The sequence below is a fragment of the Triturus cristatus genome, chromosome 4_2 (assembly GCF_964204655.1).
Source record: "Triturus cristatus chromosome 4_2, aTriCri1.1, whole genome shotgun sequence".
Taxonomy (NCBI): domain Eukaryota; kingdom Metazoa; phylum Chordata; class Amphibia; order Caudata; family Salamandridae; genus Triturus; species Triturus cristatus.
The window spans coordinates 448,482,962-448,490,912 of NC_140586.1; the positions used below are offsets into that span (position 1 = coordinate 448,482,962).

Consider the following 7,951-nt stretch of genomic DNA (forward strand, 5'->3'; position numbering starts at 1 on the left):
AATATGGATGGAAACCCAGCGTGCAGTTCCATTAGTATGGCAGCCATGTAGGAATGCTGCTGCCGGGGGGGGGCCTCACTAGGTCAAAGATCCCTCTCTTTTTCTTGGGGTCACCATGGTCCATGACTGCAGGGGCTGTGATGAGTAGGCACTGGGCGGTACACTGCAACAGGCAACACAAGAACAGTGCTGCAGATAGGCAAATCGTTCAGCCCGGATGGTAGAAAGTCAAGTGGGACAAAAGGCAGGAATGCCAGATAGAGCAGAGCAAGAGGAGTGAGTACTCAAATGGCGGTCGCACCTCAGTATGATATTAGAGGTGCCTGAGATAACTAGTGGGCCCAGTCCTCTGCAATGTAGATGGGGGAAAAAACTGTTCATATAATTAATCACAAGCCCTACAAACAGAGTGCAGAGGTGGTTCTCCCAGTGGGAACATTGAGAGGCCTCAGGCGACAAGTCTGCAATCCCTGTAAGTACAGCTGGTATGCAACACACAGGGATCAGTGCAAGGTCCCAGCTGGCCATGTTCTGACCTTACCCCCAAGCAGTGAGCTCACTGATGCAGGTTGAGCGGGGCTTCTACCAAAGCGCCAGGAACACTGTGCATAAAGTTCAGACTCCAGAGTGTGGAATGTCAAAAGATGCAAGGCAGGGGAGGAGGTGAAGTTGCAGCAACAACTAGAGCATAGTGGAGGGTTCCCCAAGCAGCACAGTTAAAAATGTAAGCATGGGGCCCACAGTGGTAAGGATGGAGAGATTGCCACCTGGGGGAGAGGGAACATCCTACAAACCATCCTCAGCAAGAGCTCACCAACATGGGCCATTGTGGCACTGGTGTCAGTCATCGAAGATCCAGCAGATGCGCAAATCAGGATTAGTCACTAATCAGGTCACGACTCGGGAGCCAGGGTTGTAGGCCTCTGCCGACAGTGATGAGGCAGCAGTGTCCGTCACTAGAGCACCGCACCAGGCAGCTCACAAAAGGAACCCTCCCTCAGGCTCGACTGTGACCCCTGTCATCGTGGAGCCTCCAAGGGCCATTTCTAACTGCAGTAGGCCCTCGGCTAGGTGCAGATGCAGATGACAGCGAGATCTTACTGGATCCAAGAACAGCATCTGGTGCAGGTAGTGAACCCTCAAGTAGGTCAAGTGGTGAGGGGGCTCATATTTAGCAGGATTGCAGTGGAATCACCACCAATCTGGTCACATCTCCCCAGAGATTCAATGCCATATGGCCATCTTGGCTGCAGGTTTGGCCATGCCCCCCCTCACGATTTTGACTTAAAACTTTGAAATTGCGTTTCTCCGGTTCTGCTCATTGAATGTTTGTGTTTTGGTCTCAAATAATGAATTACATTTTTTAAGTATTTTACTAAATTGGTGTGGGTCTTTTCTTGTGCTGTGTTTTCACGTAATTACTGTATTTGAAGTGCTGCATAAATACTTTACACATTGCCTCTGAGTTAAGCCTGACTGGTTTTGTGCAAAGCTAACAGTAGGTTAAGCCCAGGATTATTTGAGGTATGATTGGGCTTCACCCTGACAGAGGTTCTGGTTGCTGCTTGAGTACGGTTTAGCCAGCAGCAGTCCGTGTAGGTAACAGCAGTGAGGCAGAGGGGCCGTGTAAGGGGGGATTTTGAGGGACGATGCAGAGGGAAAATTATTTTATTTATTTAATTTTCCATTTGCATCGTCACTCAGAATCCCCTCCTTACACCACCCCACCGCCCCACCGCTGTTACCTACATGGATCGCGGCTGGGTTTAGAACCCCCAACCAGTAATCAAATTTCCTACATCTTCTAATTATGTTGATGACAAATATGTTCTGAATGTGATCTTAGAAATTCATTAATATGTGTCATATCTATAGCAGTGACGAATACTGCCTGAGATTGTTTTACATTGCAATATGTCAAACTGTTGATCTCCCTCAAATTATGTGATCCTAATGCTAGAATTACAAGTGTATCCAACAAGTTCTGCATTCATATTATATTTCAATATGGTCATTTAATTGTCATCTGCATTAGCTATAATAATGATTGAAAAGGTATGGTTAAAATTTGGCCTGTGTGTAATTCAAATTAGGGGTCCTTTACCACACCTACATGGGTGGTGCAAAATGTGCCATTCCAACAACACTGGTGACGTTTTGTTCCTAAAATAAACAAAACAGAACACAGCATTCCCTTCATGTGACTTAGTGTTCAGATTCACAAGCTGCCCTGGATGTCTGCATGAGGGCTCATTTGAAGCCTGAATCCCAGTCAAGGTTCCAGGAGGCCGGATACATTCCCTCAAATGCATGGATTACAAGAATGAGTACTACTCCATCAGACTCAGGTTGATGACCTCGGGACCTGGATTCTCAGTGCTGTGTTGCAAAGTGCCTGGGATTGGGACCAGCAGTTCTGAGTGTGCCTCCTCTGCTTGTTTAGGATAGGAAGCTCTGACCAGGCCCCAGGTCAGTGCCCTGACAGGCCCTTGGGGTGAAAGCCCCCATGCCTCGAGCCTGTCCCATAAAGCAAAAGACACACAACTGATGGATGGAATGCAGAACAAATTAAAACATTCACCCCAGTCAAGAGATCTGGGTTAAATCCATCATTCTTCTGCTCTCCATGCCAACCCAGTTTAGACCTGGCAATATGCAAATCAGTCTTGACCCTGTGCCTCATAGGAACAGTCCAGCCCGAACTGCAAAGCCAGGTCCTCCCTGGACCGGAAAGAAGCATCCTAGGACCGGTTTCGGGGTTTCACCACTCTTCAGCCAGGATAGCTTAATTCCAGTGGCACAGTGAGCCCAGGACCCACGTCCGGGCATACCTGGGAAGACACACAATTGATGGACTCTGTCCCATGGCCCTCCAAGTCATTTGGAGCCCAGGACACGCATGCCCAGGGAGGCCTTCCCTGTTTACTGGGGGTAAGGAGCTCTGACCAGGTCCTGGGTCGAAGCCCCGGATGACCATGGGTAGAGGCCCCCAGGTCTGGGCTCTCTTCTGTAGCCCACCAAGTCACAAAATATCTGGGACAGGGCCCCACAGTCCCAGGGAGGTCTCCCAAGCTTGTCTGGATTCAAAGGCTCCCTTCCACAGCCTGCTGTGTAGCAACTTCCATGAAGGGGGGGAGTCCAGGAGCACCCAGTTTGACTGGGTTCAGAACCTCTGACCGGCCCCTGGGTCAGCGCTCAGTGAGGCCCCGCAAAAGCCCCATTCCTGATAACCAGTTTGGGTTCAGAGAACTTGGGCCTTAGAGTCCCTGTCCCCTTCAAGAGCATGCAAAATCCTAGTTAGAAGTCACAGTGTGGCCAGATGGCCATTCTTCGAATACGGGCATCTGGACTCTCTGAACCCTGGATATCTGGTTGCGCATAATGAGTTCCTATGGCGCTCAGATGGCCTGGCTGCCATGGTACTTCCGATGAGGGCTCATTTGAGTCTTCAAACTGAGAAAGGGCTCCAAGAGGTCAGGTGCATTTTTTCCCATGGCCCTGTCCATCATTTGGAGTGCACGTATTACAAGAAAAGAGGTAGTACACACAATATGAGGGTGGAGGCTATAGATACCGCACCTGACAGATGAATAGTGTTTTTTGTTTAGAATTCTTATAGTGCAACTAACCAAGGAACACTCCCCTCTATGTTCCTCAACCAGGAAGAAGTCCTGTCACAAAAGTATACACAAAAAGGTTCAGCACTATTCAGAAGAGTCAATGAGTATATATAAGGATGTCCAAAACGTCGATATACTTTTCTTGAAAAAATTATTTTCTTTATTGCAAATTCTCATAAACATGAAGAGTCATAGCATCATAGACATGAAGAATCATAGCCGACACATTTCGTCTCTAAAAAGAGACTTCTTCAGGGCTTCTCGAGACAGTAAAGAGAATGTTCAAAATTATTGTTTATATGATTCAGACCGGCAACCGTGAATTCCAAATTGTCAAGAAGTTTCTTAAGTGATGAAGATTTTTCAAGATCATAAGATCCAGCAGTTAAATATCGATTCTGACATGGTGGCCCGTGTCTCCTGGTCTCATCGTTTTCAATTGAAAATTAGGCTTATTATGAATTAGTAGAAACAGGGCCCCTGGGACATGAGTCTGCAGGTGTCTTTCAGTTCTGCCAGATGGACCTTTCCTCAAAGCCTAGTTTTCCAAGGAGCATGGGCAGGGATGCCAAGTGACATTCCCATGAAGAGCAGCTGGCTGGTGGGGGGGTAGCCAGCACAACACTGTGACCATGATGGCTCAGCTGACTTGGCTCATTTCTCTCTCCAAGCCCGGCATGGGCTCAGTGTGGATCACAAGAAAGAAAGGCAGCCTTCCTCTGGATTTTTAGAGTCAAGGTATGAGGAGCCTCATTGTCCTCCTGACTTTCTCCCTAGGTGGTGGGAGGGCCTGGGCAGGTAGGATCTGGGGTGACAGTGGCCTGAGTCTCTGGTAGTCTTCCAGCTCTCTGTGATGGACTTTTCCTCTGAACCCTGGTTCCTGGAGAGAAGGCAAGAATGAAAACCCAGCACTGTACTCTGATTGGTTTGGTTCAGAAGCTCTGACTGGGCCCTGGGTCAGAGAACCAGCTGCCCCAGGGTTGGAAGTTCCTGAACTCCATTCTTCAGTCCGCTGTGTTGAAAAGTGCCTGGGACAGGGCCCCACAGGCATGGGAAGGTGCCCTTTGCTTGTATGGGTTCAAAAGCTCTCACCAGGCCCGGGGTCAGAGCTCTGTGCACCCCCCATATCCCTCTGCCTGGTACCCAGGTCAGGGTCTGTGAACCCAGACCTCATAGTTCCTGCCCTGCCCAAGCACGAGCTGACTCCTTGCTAAAAATAAGATTGGTGCAACCAGATGGCTGTCCCTCGAGTCCAAACACCTGGCAGTACATCATGCATTCCTATAGGGTACCCAGATGGCCTGGCTTTCCTGTATGTTCCGAAGTGGGCTCATTTGACTCTTCAATCCCAGCAAGGGCTCCAGAATTTCAGTTGAGTTTCCTTCAGCACACCCTCTGTATCTCCTTCTGTGCACAAATTACAAAAATGGGGGATAGCCTTGCTCAGAATTAGTAGGGAGAGTGCACTCAGTCCACTTGTGGCCTGGTGGCCCTCACACAGGTGCTGCCAGTGTCTCCAATCCAGCCCGGTGTGCCTTTCCTCCGAGCCATGCTGACCAGAAAGCAGGCAGAAATACGGAGCTGACATCCCAGTACAGGGAGGCTGGCTTGGGGCAGTTTATCCAGCCCTGTACTGTGGTTGTGACGTGGACTGTCCAAGCCCAGCCAGAGTTCCATGAGGTCGGATGTGTTTGCTCCAATGGGCCCCTTGCACTTGGTGTGCATGAAAGGAAGAAATGAAGGTAGCTGTCCTCTGGATTATTAGGGACAAAGTATGAGAGACCCTCCCAGTCTTTCACCCCAGGTGCTGTGAGTCACAGGAACCTAAATCTGTGGCTGCCTTATCCAATGTCTCTTTCCTCTGAGCCTTGCTTCCCAGAGAGCAGGCAGGAATGCAACACTGACATCCTTGTGCAGGGTGGCTGTCTCGGGCTAAATTAGCCAGCACTGAATTCTGATGGGTGGGACACAGTTAGGGATGGACTGCTTGGTCAGCTTCGGCTGTTGTTTCAAGCAAAGAGCGTCCGTCTTTTCTGAACTGTCCATCCAGAGGGTCTGCCTTTTGTGAAGGTCACTCAGCAGAGTAAAGGCCAAGCAGCTTGGCAGCTTGTACCGTGGTCTGACCAGAGTGGATGGGGTCTGATGATTCTATTCCTAGATGCTGCCTGGTGGTTCAGACTCCATACCTTGTCCATTGCCCTTTTTCACCTAGTGCATTTCTGCAGAAGCTTAAAATGACCATCTGTGAGGTGGCCCTAGCTGTCCACTCTGAGACACAGCACCCCTTGGTCTTTCTCAGGTTGCTCCTTGGCCCACCTCTCCCTTCTGTTGTCACAGAGCAGGTCAGGCCTGCCGGTGCCTTGGGGACTGCCCTACCCTCAGCTGCCTGCTAGCAAGCAGGGGCTACAAAAGAAGGCTCCTGAGGGGTGTGAAGCTCGGTCTAGGATGGGCACACGGCTCCTCCTCCCAAACAGGAGTTGTGGCTACCTGGTTGATCCTGCCAGTAACATTTGCTTGTCTCAAGGATTAAGCCATGCACGCAAGTACACACTGCTGGTACAAGGAAACTACAAAAGGCTTGTTAAATGGGTTATGGTTCCTTTGTTCGCCTGATCTGTTTCCTGGATAACTCTAGAGCTAATACATGCTGACAAGCGCTTACCTCCCAGGATGCGTGCATTATCAGATCAGGACCAATCTTGGCTCACCTGGCTGCTTTGTTGACTGTAGATAATCTTGGGCTGATCGCAGTCCCCATTACAGTGACAATACATATGAATGCCTTATCCACTTTAAATGGTACTTTCTGTGACTAACATGGTGACCTTTGGTAACGGCGAATCAGGGTTCGATTCTGGAGAGGGAGCCATAGAAACGGCTACCACATCCAAGGAAGGCAGTAGGCGTCAAAATTACCCACTCTTGACTCAGGGAGTTAGCGATGAAAAATAACAATAAAGGTCTCTTAAGGCCCTCTAATTCGAATGAGAACACTTTAAATACTTTAACAAGAATCTATTGAAGGGTGAGTCTGATGCAAACAGCCGCAATAGTTCCAACTCCAATGGCATATATTAAATTTGTTGGAGTTAAAAAGCTCATTGTTGGATCTTTGTATTGAACTAGCGGTTCGCTGTGAGGCAAGCTTCCGACTCTCTCAACTACTGCCAATTGTGACCCCTTAATGTTTTTGACTGAATGTCCTAGAGGTCTAAAGAATTCACTTTGATAACATAGGAGTATTTAAAGCAGGTCAGCCACCTAACAATGGAATAGGAGCCTGGTTCTATTTAGTTGTTTTTTGTAACTGGGGCAATGAGTAGGAGGGACGAGCAGGGGCATTCATACTGTGCCGAAATTACTTGACTGGTGCACGACGAACCACAGCAAAAACATTTTTCAAGAATTTGTTCATTATTCAAGAATGAAAGGCGGAGTTTCAAAGATGATCATATACTATCGTAGTTCCAACCATAAATGGTGCCAACTAGTGATGCGGCAGGGTTATTCCTGTGATCTACTGAGCAGCTTTCCAGGAAACCAAGGTCTTTGGTTCTGATTGGGTATGGATGCAAAGCTGAAACATAAAGGAATTGATGAAAGGGCATCACCAAGTGTGGAGCCTCTGTCTTAATTTGACTCAACATAGGATACCTCAGGCGGCTGGGACACCGAAAAGATTGACAGATTCTTTAGGTGATGGTGCATAACCGTTTTTATTTGGTGGAGTGATTTGTCTGGTTAATTCCAATAACAAACGAGACTCCTCTATACTAGCATGTCACGTGACCCCTAGGGGTTGGTGTTCAGCCACACAAGATTGAACAATAACAGGGTGATGCCCTTAGATGTCAGAGGCTGCACGTGTGCTACACTGGACGGATCAGCATGAGTCTACCCTTTGCCAACAGGTATGGGTAACCTGCTGAACCCCATTAAGTGTTGTGACTCATAAACTTGCATTGGTTAAGTCCTTACCCTTTGTACAAACCTCCCATCACTAATACCAATTAGATGGTTTAGTGAGATCCTGTGAGATGGTTTAGTGAGATTCGGCAGTCTCACACAACAGGATCACACTATTATGGTGTATCTTTCACTGAAAACTCCATTAATATAGAAATTAACCCAGACCAGCCGGGTTGGAGTTATCACCGGTGGAGCGATTATCAATAGTTTCTTTGTCCACAGTACAGCCCTGAGGATGTCGCAGAATTATCTTCCATATGCGACGAAACAGGTGTTGGCTGGTTTTCTCGTACTATACTCAAAGAGGACATGGAATAAAAGGTATTTTCCATTCATCGGGACACTTGACCTTTTCTTATTGA

The 7,951-nt window shown here is 48.2% G+C and overlaps 1 pseudogene; it reads left to right on the forward strand.

Moving 5' to 3' along the window:
• Window positions 1-6,104: 6,104 nt before the first annotated feature.
• LOC146834546 (18S ribosomal RNA) lies at window positions 6,105-7,700 on the forward strand (annotated as a pseudogene).
• Window positions 7,701-7,951: the final 251 nt, after the last annotated feature.